General features: G+C 40.2%; 1 protein-coding gene across 1 annotated transcript in view; it reads right to left on the bottom strand.

Moving 5' to 3' along the window:
• Positions 1 to 21,102, bottom strand: part of TMEM62 (transmembrane protein 62) — a 74,743-nt gene that overhangs the window by 52,358 nt on the left and 1,283 nt on the right. The window lies entirely within an intron of this gene.

Here is a 21,102-nt window from a genome sequence, read left to right as displayed (position 1 = left end):
AATGAAAATATAAGATTTAGATGGAGCCCAATATCTGACATTTTAGTGTATAAAGGGGGCACATTATTCAAGGCATCAGACGTTGAAATGGGGAAATTGCTTCTGGACAACCTCAACATAAAACTGTCAAACAGAGAGGAGGAGGATTTGCGCGCCTTTTTGCCAACGGCAGAAGACCAGCAAGCCTCTGCAATGGTTTGAACTTATGCCCTATAGGAACTTCATTGGAACTACAAAGGAACGTACTTCGGAAGAGTATGCAGAGTGACTAGAAAGACTATGTATAAGAATGCTCTAAAGAAATTGGCAACTACCCTCTGAACTGAGTATGAATATTTAGCAAAGACAAATTTATGGAGGACTTCCTGCAGTTTAAATTTATTATAGTGACTTTAATGGGATTTAGTTTTTTATTATGAGAATGAATTGGATAACAGAATAGGGTTAAGAGTTGTGATTAATGAATTATTGTCAATAGGATTTACCACTTAAAAGATGCATTGATTGTTACAGAATGAATTTTTATTAATTTGATTTAACACCCTTAATAAGAGTTGTTTGCTACATAAACTCTATAGAGGTTGAATGAAATACTTTTACATAATGAATTTTGGTTAAGAGGTTGAATGAAATATTTTTCTTTTTAAGTGTAATTTATAGATGACAAGCAATCTAGAAGACATAGTGATCACATGATGATTTTTTGTTAAGAGGGTGAATGAAATATTTTTCTTTTTAATTCTAATTTATAGATGACAGGTAAACCAGAAGACATATGGACTATTTCTGAAAGTGCACTTAAGATTAAGTCATGTGAGAGTTAATTTTACTTAATAAATGTAAGGGGGGGAGGGAGGGGGGGTTAGGGAAAAGTGTTCCAAAGAGGGAAACTTTGATAAAATAAAATAATCTGTCACTTTAAACTAATATTGATTGTTATATGAAACTTCTTGATGATAAATGAAATTTCCTTTTTTATTTCTAATATTAGGTGACAGGTAAACTGGAAGACAGTTGGATTACCTTGTAGAATACTTGTTGAACTAAGCCATGCATGAATTTACTTCGTTTAATAATTCATAGGGGGAGAGAGGGAGTGTAAGAAAACCTGGTTAAAACTGGTGTTAATGAATTATGTTTAAGGTTTTTGGGAACACAATTTTGAATGTAGGGATAAAAAGTATTTTAAAAGTATAGTCACTCTGCTCACTAATGGTTAGCTATAATGTAATAATACACATATGTTAAGGTCTAATAGGTTGAAATAACTCTTGAATTGAAAGCCTAGAAGTTACTTTTGATAGCATATTTAGAAGCTTGCTTTAAAATGTATGAAAGGGAGGGAAGGAGTGGTTTGTTATATTTTTTACATTTACTGAAGTGTGTTTAGCCTCCCTTGCTTAATAGGAAGGTTTCTGGTTAGGGAGAGAGTTTGGTGGCTCCAATTTTTAAATGCCTCCATTGGGTTGAGAAACATCTCTGATCATGCTTGGGTCTTTTGTGATCTCTCTTCACAAGACTCAGATGACAAGGGGCCCCGTTGGTCATTAAATAAACTACTGCTAACTAATTCAACAGTTTCTGAAGAAATTGAAAAACAAATTAAGGACTACTTCTCATTCAATGCAACGTGTGGAGTTTCCCAGGAGTATGTCTGGGATGCTTTTAAAGCAGTTTTAAGGGGTAAACTGATTTCTATTGCATCCAAATGTAAAAAAGGAAAACAACAAACAATTCTGGACTTACAATCTAGTATTTCTTTATTAAAGAAAAAGCACATAAAATATGGAGGCAAGAAGATGCTCAGAAAACTAGATCTGGAAAGGAAAAAATTAGAACTAATTGAAACATCTACAATTCAAAAAAGAACTACTATACTTAAAACAAAAATATATTACCAGAATTTCCAGGTCACTTAAACTCTTGAAAAACAAAATTTCACAACAGAAAACAAACTCATTGATTCACGCTATTAAAACATCTGCTGGTCGGATTGTTTCCAAATCAAAAGACATCACCGAAACTTTCCTTCAGTTTTATAAAAAAATGTATATTACATCTAACCCCAATCCTAAAGAGATTGTGGAATATTTAAATTCTATTAAGTTTAATAAGTTATTGTCAAAGGACCATTCCTCTTTTTTAGTCAAACCAATTAACTTAACAGAGCTGAGAGTGGCACTGGCAAAAATTAAAAACAACAAGGCGGTGGGAAGAGACGGCTTCCCGATAGAATTCTACAAGCATTTTAAAGATCAAATTGAAGAACATCTTCTTAACACTTGTATTCATGTAATGACGTACAGTAAATTACCTAACTCATGGAAAGAGGTGAGAGTTATTGTATTACACAAAGAAGGGAAAGATAAATTGAGTCCCTCCTCCTACCGCCCAATATAAATATGAAATCATGATTTTAAAATTTTCTCAACAATTTTGGCGGAAAGGTTGAATAAAATAATAGCAAACAACATTAGCAATGATCAATCTGGTTTTATACCAGGGCGATCTATAGCTGATAATATACGCAGAACTCTCAACGTAATACACTACTGTAGGATATCCAAAATTCCCTCGCTGATTCTCTCCCTGGATGCCGAAAAAGCGTTTGACAAATTAGAAATCCCCTTTTTGAAATCTGTTTTAAGTTTTATGCAATTTGGTCCCAATTTTGTTCGCTCAATTAATGCTATTTATGACTCACCAAATGCGCAGATTGATGTTAACCACTTCCATTCACATATTTTAATTCTAAGTAGAGGCACCCGTCAAGGCTGCCCACTGTCACCGATTTTATTTGCACTGTCTCTTGAACCACTAGCTCACGCCATCAGGGAAAACCCAGAAATAGAGGGCATTTCGCTGAAAGGTAAGACACACAAGGTCAGCTTGTTTGCTGACGATACGTTATTCTACCTCAGCAACCCTATGGTTTCTCTACAACATCTGAAGAAGGTTATTGATTTATTCAGCGCACACTCCGGCTTTACAGTTAATTTCCTGAAATCAGAAATCTATCCTATGGTGGTAACTTCCTCTTTAAAACTAGATATTCTGAGGAATTTCAACTAAAAATGGGTAGAAAAATCTTGGAGATATTTGGGGATTAATTTTCCAGTTAACCTTAAGGATTTATTTCAGGCAAATTACTCCCCAACTATTCTTTCAATTAAAAATCAATAGAGGAATGGTCAAAATACAACTTTTCAATTTTAGAAAAAGTGGACCTTTTGAAGTCCTTTTTATTTCCTAAACTACTTTTTTATTTCAAAATTTGCCTATTTCAATAGGCAAATTGGAGTTTAAGAAATGGCAAAAAAATTTTTTAGACTTTTTATGGAACTCCAAACAACATAGAGTTTCAAAATCTCTAATCTGTAGGCTGACAGAACTTGGTGGTCTGGGAGTTCCGCTCCTGGAAAAATATTATTTAGCATCCCAACTGAGACATATCCTTATATATGCGCTACCTGAGTGTGACACCCCTTGGCTTAGTATTGAGAAGGCAGCTTTGGGAAATATCCTCTTACATGAGGGCATTTGGCTTAGAAGGTTTGACAGACCAAGACTAATATTGGACAACCCATTTTTGGAGCACACATTGAAAATTTGGGATCAATATAGAGAAACTCTAACTCCAGCAACATCACCGTTCATGTCCTTTCTTGGACAGCCCTGGTTTCCACCTGGCGAAGCAATAAGTGAATTCAAAATTTGGAGAGATAAAAACATTTTTAGGCTAATTGACATTACAACTAATGGCAAAATAAGTACAAAAATACAATTGGAGACAAAATTTAAAATGACAATACCGTGGATGCAATATTATCAATTATTTAATGCTTTGAACAAAGTAATCCCGTTTACCTGTGCAAATAGAACACCAAATTCTTTTGAGTCTCGATTAAAGGCTGGTTCCTCCTCGGTTAGAGGGGCAATCTCTTGCATTTACCGAGTGCTGAATGGAAGGGAGTGGGGCCGGGTTGCCTCACAGCAGAATCAGTGGCATAAGGACTGCCAGAAAATGTTTTCAGAAGAGCAATGGAAAACCCTTTGGAAAAGCTCTCTATTTAAATCTAGATCTACGTACATTAAAATACAAAATTTTAAATTGTGGTCCTGGTGGTACATGACGCCAGTGAGGTTGTTTCGTGGCAATCTGATCTCAACTCCAGGGTGTTGGAAAAAGTGTGGGGGAATGGGCGCGTTGATGCACTGTTGGTGGGAGTGTTCACAAGTGCAGGCTTTTTGGAAATCAGTGATAAAAATTGCAGGGGAAATAATTGATTTCGACATTTCTTTCTTGCCAGAGTCTGTCCTCCTAAATATTTGGCATACCAAACCAAGCTCTAAAACAAAAATGGATCTTCTTTCAATTTTATTATTAGCAGCCAAAATCAATATAGCTCAATGTGGAGATCAGATAAATGTCCAACTATTCGCCAGTGGTACAATAAAATATGGGACTTGATGATCCAAGATAAATTGTCTACAAGCATATTAAGATACGAAAATCCAAGACCAGCTGATAATTTTGTTGAGAAATGGTTTTTCTTTCTTATATTAATGAGAAATCCTTATAAAGCCTACCTACTCCAAAAAAGTATCTGGATTTCATCATATATTAACTATCTATGTTTATGATTTAGTTTGAGTCTTTACCTGTTATGTAAACTGTCCACGTAACGAATTACAGGTGTGTAAGTGATTGTAAAGAATTCCTTTATGTATTATTTATATTATTTAATTTATACTTTGATGTATAATGATAATACCTTGCTTACTTGTATACCAAAGATTTTGACTAAGCTGTATGGAATTTAAAATAATAAATATTATTAGTTATTAAAAAAAACAAAAACTAAGATGTGGAAATCTTTGAGGAAGAAAGATTTTTGAATTGTTGTTCCAACTGTGGGTAATTAGATATGGAATTTTTAATAAGAACTGGTATGTGATTTCAAAAGGGTGAGATTTTAAAGATGGGAAAGTTTTACAAAAATGTTATATAAATAAATAGTTAATTTGGATCAATTGTTAAGAAGGCAGACAGCACAATTATTTTGTAATTTGGTAGATCTCCTTTTAGTATGTATGTCTGGAGAAACTGTCTATAATGAAATAGATAAACTATTATGTTCTATTTTTAGCTTGTTAAGGTGCCGGTGCGTTGCAGCCGCTCTAGTGTTTCCAGGAAAACTCTATGCTTTTCCTGGATATTCTAGCCATTTGGGAGGGGAAAACTCTATGGTACAATAGGTCTCCAGCTGGGAGGTGCTTATTCCGCTCAGTTAGGCTAGAGAAGAAAATTTTCTGGTGGCTGGCTGGAAAAATGTGGGACTGCACAAGGAAACAACCCTAACATAGTTATCATTTGAACAAGATATAGCAATACAAAATTACATTCAAGTTCTAATCCAATGCTAGCAGAGTGCTATGCCACGCTTGCAGTTTATACCTGTAAAATGCCCAGATGAAGCCAAACTAACTCATTAGTGCATTAACACAGAGCCAGCAAAACAGTACAAAAATGTTGTTCCAAACCACAGATTCTCACAGATCCTAATGATTTTTACTTTCAGTTACCTGGAACTCACTACTAAATTTCATGTTATGTCCAAAGCCACAGATTGCACCACAAAAGTCACAGATCCACTACTTTTAGCTACCACTATGGTGGAAAAACATGGTTCCAAAGCACAGATTCTCATGGAGCATCAGGATTTTTGTGTTGGATCACTGCAAACTCACCATCAAATTCACCATCTAATCATGTATCATGTCCATAGCCACAGTTTGCACCACAAAATTAATGGATCCACTGCTTTGTTCCAAAGCATGGGTCCTCATGGATCCCTAGGATTTTTGCATTGGTTCCAAAGCACAGATCCTCACGGATTGCCAGGATTTTTGCATTGGATCATGCCAAACTCACTATCAAATCACTCATCACATCCATGGTCACAGATCACACCACAGAAATCACAGATCCACCACGTTGTGGTGCTACCATGCTGCAAAAACATAGATCCAAAACATAAGTAATTGTCAATACTCAGGACTTTTGTGTTGGGTCACCCCAAACTCATCACCACATTATTCATCATATCCTAGGCCACAGATTGCATAATAGAATTCTGGGGTGCCAACATGGCACAAAAGACATCTAAAAGAACACTTCATGATTTTAAAGTGAAGTTATGGAAAATTCACTATCAAATAATTTATGACATCCATGGTCACAGTTGAGAAGAAAGAGTTGGGAACTAAAAGCTGAAGATAATTCAGTTTGGCATTGACTGAAGACTGGGAAGGTTGGCAAGAAGGAGTGGGAGGATCTCTGAAGACTCCCATTCAGGCCAAAAAAAAAGGACAGAGCTTTGAGTTTAGAGAAGTCATTCCCTGCCCAGTTGAAAAGGGAGATAGCTCTAAAGAGTGGAGTTATCCCTGGTTTGTTTCAAAAGAAGGAATTTGGGTATGTGGTAGTGCACCCCTTCCTTTTGAAACGTGAAGAGTCAGTTACTCAATAACTTATACTGGAGTATCTAGCAGACACTTAAACCAAACCCTCTAATCTCAAAGATTCTTTGTGAAAAGCTTAAAAATCTCACTTGATGGAAACATATTAACTGGAGATTGTGAATTTACTAAGTTACCTCAGAATTACTATTGATTCACCTCAGACATTTTACCCTTGATTTCACCTGAACTTTCCTCCTCTACACTGAATAAAATATTTTGGTGTAGTGGTTAAGTGTGCAGACTCTAATTGGGAGAACTGGGTTGTATTCCCCACTCCTCCATATGCAGCTGCTGGAGTTATCTTGAGTCAACCACAAGCTCTTTCAGAGCACTTTCTGTCAGAGCTCGCTCAGCTCCACCTACCTCACAGAGTATCTGTTGTGGGGAGAGGAAGGGAAATGAGATTGTAAACTACTCTGAGATTCTAATTGAAGGGTAGGGTATAAATCCAATCTCTTCTCTTCTTGTTGTTTTTGAACTTTCAAAAGCCTCCCATGTGCCATTTTCAGTAGTAAAAGTTGAGGTGACCAGTGTTGATTTGGATAACCTTAGAAAAAGGTACTGATTGTTATCTACCATTCCGGGACTATTTTAAAGCAAACAAAATAATATTAGAAGGTGAAAAGAGAAAGTTTGAAAACTTGGAAGAAGAAGAGGAGAAGGGATGAATTTTGGACTTTGTTAAATTAAGGACAGTGTTAAAAATTGGAAAGGAATTTATTGTTTGCTCTACCTGTGGTCATGGAGTGAAAGCACCATTGTCAGAGATATGCAGCTTCTACAGTCAACACAGGAAATACGTCAAGTATCGTGAGACTTTGTTACCAGTGAGAACATGACTTGGGGCGAGCAAAGCAGGAAGTTATTATTGAAGAAGTGGACCTACTCTAGGATTGTATTACCATAGAAAAACATCGGCGGTCATTACTGGGAGGCTAAATTTTTTAAAAATCAATATCTGAGCCTGGGAATGTCGGAGGACGGTGAAATTAGGCTCATTTGAAAGGCTCTAATCTATCAAACCTGATAGTTGAAATTTAATTTGGTGATATCAAATTTTTCGCTGTTTTTTTAATGTCAGAGTCAAAGGTAACCCGTGCAAGGGCTGCCTCATTGGAGAAGATGTAAGATCAGTTGGAAGCAATGGAAGCTAGGATGATGAAAGGGGTGGAAAAGATGATAAATGCTTGCAAAAAAGAATTTTAAAAAGATATTGAGGACTTTAAAAAAGAAATGGAAGAGCTTAGAAATGAAACAGTGTGGTGTCAAAAAAAAGTGCAGGAGGTAGAAGGGAAAGTTAAACTCCAGGATTCCACCTTATTAAAAATGCAAGAAAAAAAAAAAACAATCCATGACTGTAAATTGATGGAGACACAAATACGTATGAGAGGAGTACCTGAAGAAGAAGGGACAGACTTAAAAGAACATGTAATAAAAATAATTGCTGATTTCTACGTGACAATGGAATGAGGTATAGATGGATAATACCTGAAGGTTTGAGCTTTGAGCTACAAGGAAGAAGGATTACAATTACAAATACACAGGAGCTGTGTAAATTTTATGAGGAGAATAAAGAATTTGCACCATGATGGATTATAAATTATTATCTTGAAATGTAAATGGACTAAATTCACCACAAAAAAGAAAGGCAATATTTCATTGGATTAAAAAACAAAACTGTAATATAATTTGCTTACAAAAAGTTCATATTAAACAAAAGGATTATAAATTTTTATGAAATAAACAATTGGGGCTGGAGTTTTTTTCATTGGCTGAACAGAAGAAAAGGGGTGTGATTTTTATATTAAACCAGAATTGGACCCAAAAATCTCTCTCTCTCTCTCTCGGCTTGACTTCGTGAATGAAGATTTAAGAAAGGTGCAGTAGTCCACATCTGCTGCAGGCTCGCTGGTGGCTGACAAGACCAATGCGGGACAGGCAGGGCCGGCCACAGTGGCTAAAGGGAAAAGTCTGATTTGGGGTTGGTGCTGTAGCAGTACGATTCTTCCTCAATCTCCTTTTGTCCTCAAGACCAGCTATGCGTGCGTTCTCAAAGGAAGAGACAGCCTGGTGGATGGTGTGCCTCCATGCTTTGCGATCTGAGGCTAGGTCAGACCACTGGTGATGGTTAATGCAACAGGTACCAAGGGATTTCTTCAAGGAGTCCTTGTACCTCTTCTTTGGTGCCCCTCTATTTCGATGGCCGGTGGAAAGTTCGCCATACAGGGCAATCTTGGGAAGGCGGTGGTTTTCCATCCTGGAGATATGCCCTGCCCAGCGCAGCTGCGTCTTCAACAACAATGCCTCGATGTTTGTAACCTCCGCCCGCTTGAGGACTTCAGTGTTGGTCACAAAGTCACTCCAGTGGATGTTGAGGATGGTGCAAAGGCAGCGCTGATGAAAGCGCTCAAGGAGTCGCAGGTGATGACGGTATAATACCCACGATTCGGAGCCATAGATGAGGGTTGTCATCACAACTGCTTTGTAAACATTGATCTTTGTGCCTTTTTTCAGATGCTTGTTGCTCCACACTCTTTTATGCAGTCGGCCAAATGCACGGTTTGCCTTTGCCAGCCTGTTGTCAATCTTGGCATCTGAGGAGATGATGCACCCCAGGTAGCTAAACTGCTGGACTGGTTGCTTTTTTCCCAGGACAGGAAGGCTGAGCAAGATATGCTTGGTAGGCAGATCTCTTTTTCGCCAGTAATTCTTGGATCTCTTGATTGTTCTCATCAAACCAGTCCATGTTCTTCCTTGTGGAGAACCCGAGGACTTCTTTAGAGGTCAACAGGATGGTAGTTTTTAGGTGTTCCCAGAGTGCTTCTGGAGAAGGATCTGTGAGGCAACTGGGGTTCTCAATTCTTGACTGGAGTTTTGCCTGGAAGGCAGCTTTAACTTCGGCTGACTGAAGGCTGTCAACCTGAAACTTCCTCCAGGGGATACCGCCTCTCCTGGGTGTAGATTTAAAGTGAAGACGGAGATTGCAGCATACAAGACAATGATCCGTATGACATTCTGCACTGGGCATTACTCGGGTGTGTAAGACATCTCGAAGGTCTCTCTGGCGCACCAGAATGTAGTCAATAAGGTGCCAATGCTTGGACCGTGGGTGCATCCAGGTTGTCTTCAGACTGTTTTTCTGCTGGAAGATAGTGTTAGTAATGGTGAGCTGATGCTCCGTGCAAAATTCTAGCAGGAGGCGCCCGTTATCATTGCAGTTGCCAATGCCGTGTTTGCCAAGTACTCCTTTCCAGGCTTCCGAGTCTTTACCTACTCTGGCATTGAAGTTGCCAAGGATGATCACCTTGTCCTCTGTAGGGGTCTTCCGTACGAGGTAGCGTAGATCAGCATAGAACTTGTTCTTTTCTGCAGGATCTGCTTGAAGGGTTGGGGCATACACACTAAAGAGGGTTGCATGCTGCTTGTTTTGAAGTGGGAGGCGCATAGACATGACGCGATCTGAGTGATCTGTTGGCAGGTTTTCGAGTTTAGAGGCAATGGAGTTCCTGATCATGAAGCCAACGCCAGAAAGGCGGCTCTCAGCCTTTGACTTACCCGACTAGTAGAGGGTATAGCCAGCACCGTGTTCTTGAAGACTACCTTCCTCAGGGAAACGGACCTCGCTGAGAGCTGCTATGTCGATATTCAGCCTGAGAAGTTCATGGGCAACTAGAGCAGAGCATCGTTGAGGGCGACCACTGTCTACTGTGTCAAGCATGGTTCTGATGTTCCAACATGCAAGCTTTAGTCTTTGCACACTTTGTGAGGCAGGTGCATGCCTTTTCTTTGTTGTTATTTTTCAACCACAAGTAAGGATGCCCGTTGATCGCGGCTAGCCAACTGGGGGGGAGGAGACGAGCTTTGTTTAGGCCACCTTTTCTAGGCCCCTCTCCATACGAAGCAAGCAGTGCTGTCCCTAAATAGGGCTGCTTGGTCGTTCAGGGTGCTGCCAAAAAATGCTTTTGTCTCCGGGTCAGCATCAGGCGACCAATACCCTGAACTGCCTACATGCAGGATCGGGACTGCGGCTTCCAGTGGCATCTTCCACCTGCCGTTTCGCCCCTTGCCCATTGCTGCAGGACTTGGTATGTTGTGGGTTATGGATGTGGATACCCTTCAGGCCTGCGCAGAGGAATTTTTAGGTGAAGCACAGTGTGCGCAGTACTGGCTCCACCCTTTCACCATGGGGTCATCTGCCATGGCCCAGTAAGCCGGGACGTCGGCAGCGAGTCCTCCAGGTGGTAGATGCTACATTAACGACCTCTGTCTGCCCGTGCTTGATGTTAGAGTTTTCCTTCTCTTGGCTGGTGAGGTTGGTGAGCCCAACCTGCCCATCTGGTTATACCGCCGGACATTCGGTCGCACCATGACGTGGCAAACTCTGTGAAAACGGGGGGGGGGGGGGACCAGCGAGAAGGTGTTGCCACGGGTGCAGTAATGTAGGAGAGGCCATTGCAGTGACCATCTGCCAGGCATAGCCAGACAGTGACCACGCAGCGTTCACTACACCAGGAAAGGAGAGGCGATGTATTGCGCATGCACTTTCCCTGGGGGGGGGCAGGACACCCAGAGGGAGCCCCCCCCAATAATATTTAAAGATAAAGATGGAAGATTTGTGGCAGTAGAAGTAATAATAAATGCGAAAAAAACCCTTTTTATTGTGACTGTATGCACCAAATGGTGCAAACGATTTTTTTTTAAAAGACATTATAAAACAACTTGATGAAGTGACATATGACCAGGTCATGATTATGGGAGACTTTAATGGAACAATTCAGAATACATTGGACAGATCTGGGGGAAAAAATAACAATAAAGAAGGAAAACTGCCAAAAGAAAACCTGGAAGATATATGGAGAAAATTTAATCCTGAAGTATGAGATTATACATTTTTTTCAGTAAGACATAATATTTTTTCCAGAATTGACATGTTATGGGGTACAAAGGACTTAGGCTTTATAACTAAGAAAATAGAGATCTTACCGAAGATAGGTGCAGATCATAACCCAATATTATGGATTACAAAATTGTCTAAAAAAGTGAGAAGATGGAGATTAAATGAAGATTTACTACAAAATAAAGAATTAGTGACATCTCTAGAAAATGAAACTAAAGCTTTCTTCCAAATATATGATAAAGATGATATAGAATTTCAGATGGTGTGGGATGCTTATAAAGCCGTAATGAGAGGAATATTGATTACATTAAACAATAAGGACAAAAGGGCAAAAGAAAAACAGATGTTGGACATTCAAAATGAAATAAAGAAAAAAGAAGGGGAACTGAAGAAAAGGCCAGGGAAAAAGAAAATTATAAGGGAGATTGCAATACTACAAGCACAAATGAGACATTTGTTAAATAAGGAATTGGAATGGAATTTGAAAAAATTACAACAGAAGTCCTTTGAGGGAGCGAATAAACCTGGAAAGTATTTGGCCTGGCAACTGAAGAAAAAGAGAGGAAGTAAAATTATTAATAAAATTGTGGTTGATGGAAGAGAGATGGTAGAACAAGAAGGAATAAAGAGAGAACTTTTCAAACACTATGCTAAATTATTTAAATGTGTTAAAGTAAAGAAGGAAAGGATGGAAGCGTATTTGCAAAAGATTAAAATAGCACCCTTAACTGAATATATGAAAAAAAAAATTGATTGATCCAATTGAAAAAATAGAAATTGAAGCAGCAATTAATGCAATGAAAATTGGAAAAGGACCTGGGCCAGATGATATACAAAAATTTTTTTTAAAATTTTTAAAGAAGAATTAGTACCGAAACTTCAAAAATTGATGAATATGATAAGAATAAAAGGGAAAATACCAAATACATGGAAGGAATCTGTAATTTCTTTGATTCCTAAGGAAGATAGAGATGTCACGAATGTAAAGAACTATAGACCAATTTCATTACTAAATATTGACTATAAGATATATACAAGAATTTTGGCAGAACGACTTAAACAATATTTGATAAATTTTATAAAGAAAGACAAAGCGGGATTTCTCCCTAAAAGGCAAATAAGAGACAATATTAGAATTGTTGTAAATATTGTAGAATATTATGAAAGACATCCAGAGAAGGAAGTTGCATTATTCTTTTGCATTAAGCTTTTGATAATTTGAACTGGGACTTTATGTTTGCAGTAATGGAGAAAATAGAGTTGGGGGAAAACTTTATAAGAATGATAAAGGCAATATATACTGAACAAGGTGCAAGGTTATGTATAAATGCAGATCTTACAGATGAAATGATAATCAGCAAAGGTACAAGACAAGGTTGTCCACTTTCACCTTTGTTGTTTATAATGACTCTTGAAATTTTATTGATGCAAATACAGGATGATAAAGAAATAGAAGGGTTGAGAGTTAAAGGATTTATTTACAAATATAGAGCATTTGCAGATGATATAATGTTTATAAATGAAAATCCTACACAAGTAACACCTTTGTTGTTAGCTAAAATACAAGAATATGGAGAACTGGCAGGATTTTATGTTAATAAAAAAAATCAAAATGTTTATGTAAAAATATGCAAGTAAACAAACAAAAGGAGTTGCAGAGACTAACAGGATGTGAAGTTACCTCTAAAGTACACTATTTGGGTGTGGAAATAACAATCAAGAATATTGACCTGTTCAAAAATAACTATGAAAAGCTATGGCGTAAAATGGATGAAGATATGATAAAATGAAATAAGCTTAACTTGTCATTGCTTGGAAGAATAGCTGCAATTAAGATGAATATTTTGCTGAGAATAATGTATTTGTTTCAAACTATTACGATTGTGAAAGACAGTAAACAATTTAACAAATGGCAAAGGAAGATTTCGGAATTTGTATGGGCTGGAAAGAAACCAAGGATTAAAATGAAAGTTTTAATAGATGCTAAAGAAAGAGAAGGATTCCAATTACCAGATTTAAGATTATATCATGAAGCAGTTTGTTCAGTGTGGATAAAAGATTGGGTGACGCTGTTGAATAAAAAACTTTTAGCTTTGGAATGTCATGGAAATAAATTCGGCTGGCATGCTTATATGTATTATGGGAAGAAAAAGATGGATAATTTTTTCTCTCACCATTATATAAGAAATAATTTGTTGAAAACCTGGATGAAGTATAAGAAATATGGTGATGAAAGAAAACCATTATGGAAAGTGCCAGCAGAAGTGATAAAAATAACAGCTGAGACAGGTGAGGAAAAATGGCTGTCATACAATCAACTATTAAAAATACAAAGTGGTAAAATAGAATTGAAAACTGCTGTGGAGTTGAATAACAAATACGATTGGTTTCAAATTCAACAAAGAGTTTGGTGGAAATGATATTAAAACTGAAGGAATAAGACAAGAGCAAACAGAAATGGAAAAAGTTCTGCTTGGAAATAATGAAAAATTAATTTCAAAAACTTATGTTACTTTTAAAATGGTCTACAGAAGACCACTGAAGACCATTTGAGTGAAATCTCAAATGATTAAATGGGCAATAAATGTAAATAAAGAAATACAGATGGATACATGGGAATATTTATGGAAGAACTCTATGAAACTTTCAACATGTCACAGTATTAAAGACAACTGTTTTAAAGTGATGTATAGATGGTATATGACTCTTAAAAAATTGGCAAAGATGAATAACAAGATGCCAGACAGATGTTGGAAATGTAAAAAACAGGAAGGTTCTTTCTACCATATGTGGTGGACTTGTGAAAGAGCAAAAAAGTATTGGCAGATGATGCAACAAGAAATTTCCAGGATCTTGGGATATGAATTCAAGAAAGCTGCAGAGACTTTTCTGTTGGGATTACAAATGGAAAAATTTCCAAAAGAAGATAGAACTATAATTTGGTACTTGCTTTCAGCTGCTAGGACACTATATGCGCAGTTATGGAAGCAAGAAAAAAATACCAGAAAAATGGGATTGGATTGTAAAAGTTATGACATGGAGTGAGATGGACAAATTAACAAGAACTTTAAGAGACTATGATTTAGAAGATTTTAATATAATAACATTTTTTTATTTATAACTTTTTATTTCTATCCCGCCCTCCCCGCCGAGGCAGGCTCAGGGCGGCTCACAACATAAAATACATTATACATCAAGTTATACTTATAAAATCATGGTTAAAACAAATTACAGATTATTAAAATTAACATTAACAATATGGTGCTATAAACATTAGATCTTCAGTAGAATTCAGTAACTAAAAGCATTTTCAGCGGCACTTCCTAGCTTGTCATTAGTTGAAGGCTATCTTGAAAAGGTGGGTTTTACAGGCCCTACGGAATTGATCTAAGCATCGTAGGGCCCGCACCTCCTCTGGGAGTTGATTCCACAGCAGTGGAGCTGCGACAGAGAAGGCCCGATCCCGGGTGGCCTTCAATCTGGCCTCCCTTGGCCCAGGGACATTCAGCTGGTTTTTTCCAGCTGACCTCAGCGCTCTCTGGGGCTCGTATGGGGAGAGACGGTCCTTTAGGTAGGCAGGTCTTCGGCCATATAGGGCTTTAAAGGTGATAACCAGCACTTTGTAGCGAACTCGGTATACCACTGGCAGCCAGTGCAGTCCGCGTAGCCCCGGCTGTATGTGCTCCCACCTTGGGAGCCCCAGCAACAGCCTAGCCGCCGCGTTCTGCACCAGCTGCAGCCGCCGAGTTCGGCACAAGGGCAGCCCCATGTAGAGGGCGTTGCAGTAGTCCAGTCTCAAGGTGACCGTAGCATGGATCACCATTGCTAGGTCACGGCGCTCCAGGAAGGGGGCCAACTGCTTCGCCCGTCGAAGATGAAAAAACGCGGACTTGGCAGCGGCCGCTATCTGTGCCTCCATTGATAGTGAAGGCTCCAGAAGAACCCCCAAGCTCTTGACCTTATGGGCTGCTTTCAGCAGCACACCGTCAAAGACCGGCAAGGGGATTTCCCTTCCCAGGGCACCGCGACCCAAGCAAAGGACCTCTGTCTTCGTTGGATTCAACTTCAGCCCGCTCAGTCTGAGCCAACCTGCCATGGCTTGCAGTGCTAGGTCCAGGTTTTCTGGAACGGAGTCAGGTCGGCTGTCCATTAGTAGATAGAGCTGGGTGTCATCTGCATATTGATGGCGCCCGAACCTCCGAGTAATCTGGGCAAGGGGGCGCATGTAGATGTTAAACAGCATTGGGGAGAGAACTGCCCCTTGTGGCACCCCGCACACTAGTGGATGCCTCCGGGACCGCTGTCCCCCAATAGCCACCCTTTGTCCCCGTCCATCAAGGAAGGAGGAAAGCCACTGTAAGGCCAACCCCCTAATCCCTGCGTCGGCGAGCCGGCGGACCAGTAGCTGATGATCGACCGTGTCGAATGCAGCCGACAAGTCCAACAGCATCAGCACCACCACGCCACCTCGATCCAGATGCTGCTGGAGGTCATCTACCAAGGCGACCAGCACCGTCTCCGTCCCATGACCTGGACGAAAGCTGGACTGGTGGGAGTCTAAGGCGGAAGTGTCATCCAAAAAACTGCAACTGTGACGCCACTGCCCTCTCTATAACCTTACCTAAAAATGGTAGGTTCGAGACCGGTCGGTAGTTCGCCAATTCGGCCGGATCTGCTGTACTCTTTTTTAGGAGAGGGTGGACCATGGCCTCTTTCAAAGATGTTGGAAATTGCCCTTCCAAGAGGGATCTATTTATGATATCCCGTACAGGATATCTAAGCTCCCTCTGGCAAGATTTAATTAGCCAGGAGGGGCATGGGTCAAGGTCGCAAGTTGTAAAGCGTACAGTTGAGAGGATTTCATCGACTTCCCCAAGACTAAGCGCGTCGAAGTGATCCAAGGTAACATCAGAAGACAGGCATGGAACCCCGGGTTCTTGTACTGCATCCAATGTGGCAGGAAAGTCCTGGCGGAGCGACGAGATTTTATCTGCAAAAAATTTCGCAAAAGCCTCACAGCCTATTTCCAATTCTCTCATGTTTGATCTGCCTTGAGGCAGAGTGGTCAGATTCTCAATTATCTTAAATAATTGTGCCGAGCGGGAATTTGCAGATGCAATCCTAGCCGCAAAGTAATCCTTCTTTGCGGCTTTGACTGCCATCTCATAAGACTTCATAAACGTTCTATAGGATGTTCTCATCGCTTCATCACGAGTATGCTGCCACCGCCTCTCTAGTCGTCTGAGTCCCTGTTTCAGTTGGCGTAGCTCCAAGGTGTACCAAGGAGCCAGCCTACTTCGGGGGCTCAGAGGACACCGGGGTGCAATCTCGTTGATGGCCCTGGATAACCTGTCATGCCAGGTATCTACCAGGTCGTCTACCTAGGGAATTGCTAGGGGGCCAGGGGTCCCGCAGAGCCCTTTGGAACCGCTCAGGGTCCATCAGACTCCGCGGGCGAGCCAAAATAGGCTCGCCGCCCGTACAGGGTTGAGGAGGCGCACCCACACGAGCCTTAAGGGCTAGGTGGTCCGACCATGGCACCGCTTCTACTGCAATACCGTCCACCAAAATCCCGGACGCAAAGATCAAGTCTAACATGTGCCCGGCCTGATGCGTGGGGGTGGTGACAAATTGGGAGAGTCCCAGTGTCGCCATGGAAGACACTAGGTCCAGCGCCTGATTGGACGCCGCGTCGTCCGCATGGACATTGAAGTCGCCCAAGACCATAAGCCTTGGGAACTCCAACGCCCAGCCCGCCACCGCCTCCATCAGGGCTGGTAAGGCGCTGGCTGGTGCGTTAGGCGGACGGTACACCAACCAAATCGCCAACCCCTCCCCCACTTCCTACGCCAGACCGGCACATTCCAAGCAATCGATCATTGGGGCCGGGAGAGCCCTGAAGGAGTAACCCTCCCGTATGAATAGCGCCACCCCTCCCCCCCGGCCAGTTGTCCGTGATTGGTGAAAGACCGAGTAACCTGGGGATGCCATCTGGGAGAGAGCCACCGTCTCTCCATCCCGCACCCAGGTCTCGGTCACGCAAGCCAGGTCCATAAAAGGGAGTGGAAAAAATTTAGAAGTTATATAGAAGACGAGTGGAAAGTAAAAGGATATTGGACAATTTTTGATAATGTTTAAACTTTAGAAGACAGACGGATATTAATTTTAGTTCTTGGGAATTAAGGGTACCTTTTAATGTTAGTATTTTGAGTAAATAACACTGGCAGGGGTCAAGTAATGGGGGGAGGGGTGATTAGAAAGAAGCATATGGGATAGATGAAAAGAAGTTATTAATGGAAATTATTACCATATGTTATCAATAAAATTGTTTAAAGGAATGAACATAATACACAATTTACTTATTCATTATCTGCATTATTTATAGTCTGCCTTTCTCACTTGGACTAAAGGTGGATTTCACAGAATCAATGTAATTGACAGAACGAGACATTTAAGAACATAAGAGAAGCCATGTTGGATCAGGCCAACGGCCCATCCAGTCCAACACTCTGTGTCACACAGTGGCCAAAAATTTTATATACACACATACACTGTGGCTAATAACCATTGATGGACCTGTGCTCCATATTTTTATCTAAACCCCTCTTGAAGGTGGCCATGCTTGTGGCCTCCACCACCTCCTGTGGCAGTGAATTCCACATGTTAATCACCCTTTGGGTGAAGAAGTACTTCCTTTTATCTGTTTTAACCTGTCTGCTCAGCAATTTCATCGAATGCCCACGAGTTCTTGTATTGTGAGAAAGGGAGAAAAGTACTTCTTTCTCTACTTTCTCCATCCCATGCATTATCTTGTAAACCTTAAATTATCTTTAATAAACAGTATAATAGGGCTAGGGTTATCTAAAAACAGAACTGAAACAAAGCTGAAGTATTAACATAACACATTAAATGATGTGAAAATTCCATAGTAGGATCCTAGTTTCAGCAACTTAAACATAGCAGTACAGATCATGGTCCCTAATAATATATGCAAGTAATTTTGTGCACCATTTAGTACAGTGCAACTGTACTAAGCCCTCTTGAGTAATTCAGTTTTGCATAGTTTGCTGAGTGCCAGGATACTGGTAGCCTTCCTTACCTCCTTAGGAAGGCCATTCCACAAGGTGGCGGCTACAACACAGAATGCACATGCATAGGCAGTTGTTGATTTGCCTGTTTGCAGGTTGGCATTTGAAGAATGTTGCTTAAATGAGCAAAGCCATTGTGGCAGTGCATACGGTGGTTTCAAAGATATCACGTAGAAGGGCTTTCTATGTGATAGTCAATACCTTAAATTGAACCCTCGGAGGGACGGTGGCTCAGTGGTAGAGCATCTGCATGGGAAGCAGAAGGTCCCAGGTTCAATCCCTGGCATCTCCAAAAAAGGGTCCAGGCAAATAGGTGTGAAAAACCTCAGCTTGATACCCTGGAGAGCCGCTGCCAGTCTGAGAAGACAATACTGACTTTGATGGACCAAAGGTCTGATTCAGTATAAGGCAGCTTCATATGTTCATATGAACCTGGTAACTGATGGGCAGCCAGCAGAGTAACTGTAGAATGGGAATGATGTGTGTGCTCTGTCTAGCTTCCAATGATAGACAAACAACTGCATTCTGCACCAATTGGAGTTTCCAAACTGATTTTGAGGGGAGACCAACATGCATTACTGTAGACTACTCAAGAATGGCTAATCTGTCTCTAGCCCCTAGCAAGGAGCATACAGTCAATACCAGCCATAGTTTTGCACTGGAAGTCTGTGGAAGTTGAAGCAGTCACGTAAGATGATTGCTAAACTTTCACCTCAGCCAGTTTACAGGGCTAGTGTAGGACAGCATAACCAGGGGGCGTTGGTTGGGACAGATACCCCACACTGTTTTCTTCTAGCCATGTTTCTGTTAAGCAAGCCAGCTCAATGTGCCAGAGGTGAAAAGCTACAGAACAAGAGCCCTTTGGCCCATGCTAAGAGGCTCACACCTGTGGCAAGAGTTTGCATTTCAAATGCAGTACAGATCCTAATTACCGTACCTGTTAAGGACAAGGAGAGGAAATGCAGTGAGTGGAGCATTCTTAGCTAGTAATACGGGCAGAGGGAACTCCAACAAACAGCTATCCTTAGCCCAACAGGCTACTCTGGCAAGATCCTGATTTGACAGTGAGTTTGGGATGACCCAACACAAAAATCCCAAAGGTTCATGTAGATCTGTGCTTTGGAACCATGTTTTTTTTTCACCATGGCAGTGCCATGAAGTTGTGAATTTGTGGTTTTTGTGGTGCAATCTGCTCTACAAACATGCTATGTGATTTGATGGTGAGTTTGGAGTGACCCAATGCAAAAATCCTGAAGATCCATGAGGATCCATCTGTTTTTTGGAACCACATTTTTGCACCATTACAGTGCCATGAAGTGGTGGATGTATGATTTTTGTGGTGTTGTCTACAGACTCCTTATCTACAATATGATGGTGGCTTTATTTTGTTTCAGTTTTAAAAGAATACAAATTAATGAGGATCCATATCTCAGATCCTTGTTTTTGCACCATTTCTGCACCATGAAGTATCAGATCCACTTTTAAAAAATAGTTTAGTCCATGGTTCTGGCTTTGACAAGTAATTTGATACAGCATCAATGATACTGGATTTGGGGGAGTTTTTGTTTTTAAAAAACCCTAGAAGGTACATGAGGATCTCTGTAGATATGGCTTTTACTTTTCCCCTACATCCGCAAAGCTGATTAAACAGAAAGGTTGGAGGATATGTTAAAAAGTGAGGCCAATTTAAAACAACATACAATCACAAGAATAATCAATCTACTCAAAGTGAGTGAGGACCTCTCTCATTGTTGATAGTCTGACGTAGGAAACTGCAGGATCAAACATGAAAAGCAGATCCAATGAGTGCTCATATCTGAACTAATCAGAATCAGCCTGGAGTGGTGCTGGCTTGAAGCTCTCCGCCTGACTTTTGACCAATCACTCTCTCAACCTAATCTGCCTCACAGGATTACTGTGAGAAGAAAATATAGTGGGGAGTTATTCAACAATGAAAAATGTAATGGAGTGCCAGAATTGTATCTTCTGAATATCTGTAGGCAAAATTTGCCTACGACCAAACTGAAAGTGTTATTGTATATAGTTACCATTGCTAGAACTTTGTATGCCAAGTATTGGAAAAATGATAGAATCCCGAACAGAGACGAATTCATTAATAAGCTGTTGGAAGTCGCTGAATCTGATCTAATGTCCACAAGATTAAGAGAGGGTAATGTGCAAAAATGTCAGGAGGAATGGGACCCCATTTATAAATGGGTCAAAAGTAGAGGCTTCGACATGGAGTAGCTAGAATTTTCTTTTTTCCTTTCAAATCCTCTCCATCCCCCAGTGTGTATGATTGGGATGTAGTGGTAGAAGTTAGACATAGATGTGTTTTTGACTGTATGGCGCGCCCAAGCGTCTAAGGTGTTTGGAATGTATCTTTTTCGTACGATTAATGTTGATTGTATTTGTTCGTTCTTTATTCTTTCTTTTCTTTGTATGTCCATCTTTTCTTAATAAAATTTCATATATTTAAAAAAAAAGAAAAATGTAATGGAAAACAGGGTTCCTGGATCTATTTGCTGGCATTAAATGTCCCATAGTAATAGTCCCTACAATGAAATTAACAAGATTGGAATTTTCAGTGGAATA

The sequence above is a fragment of the Heteronotia binoei genome, chromosome 21 (genome assembly GCF_032191835.1).
Source record: "Heteronotia binoei isolate CCM8104 ecotype False Entrance Well chromosome 21, APGP_CSIRO_Hbin_v1, whole genome shotgun sequence".
Classification (NCBI taxonomy): Eukaryota; Metazoa; Chordata; class Lepidosauria; order Squamata; family Gekkonidae; genus Heteronotia; species Heteronotia binoei.
The sequence above is the reverse complement of the archived record's forward strand: the minus strand, read 5'-3'. Positions and strand labels throughout refer to the sequence as shown.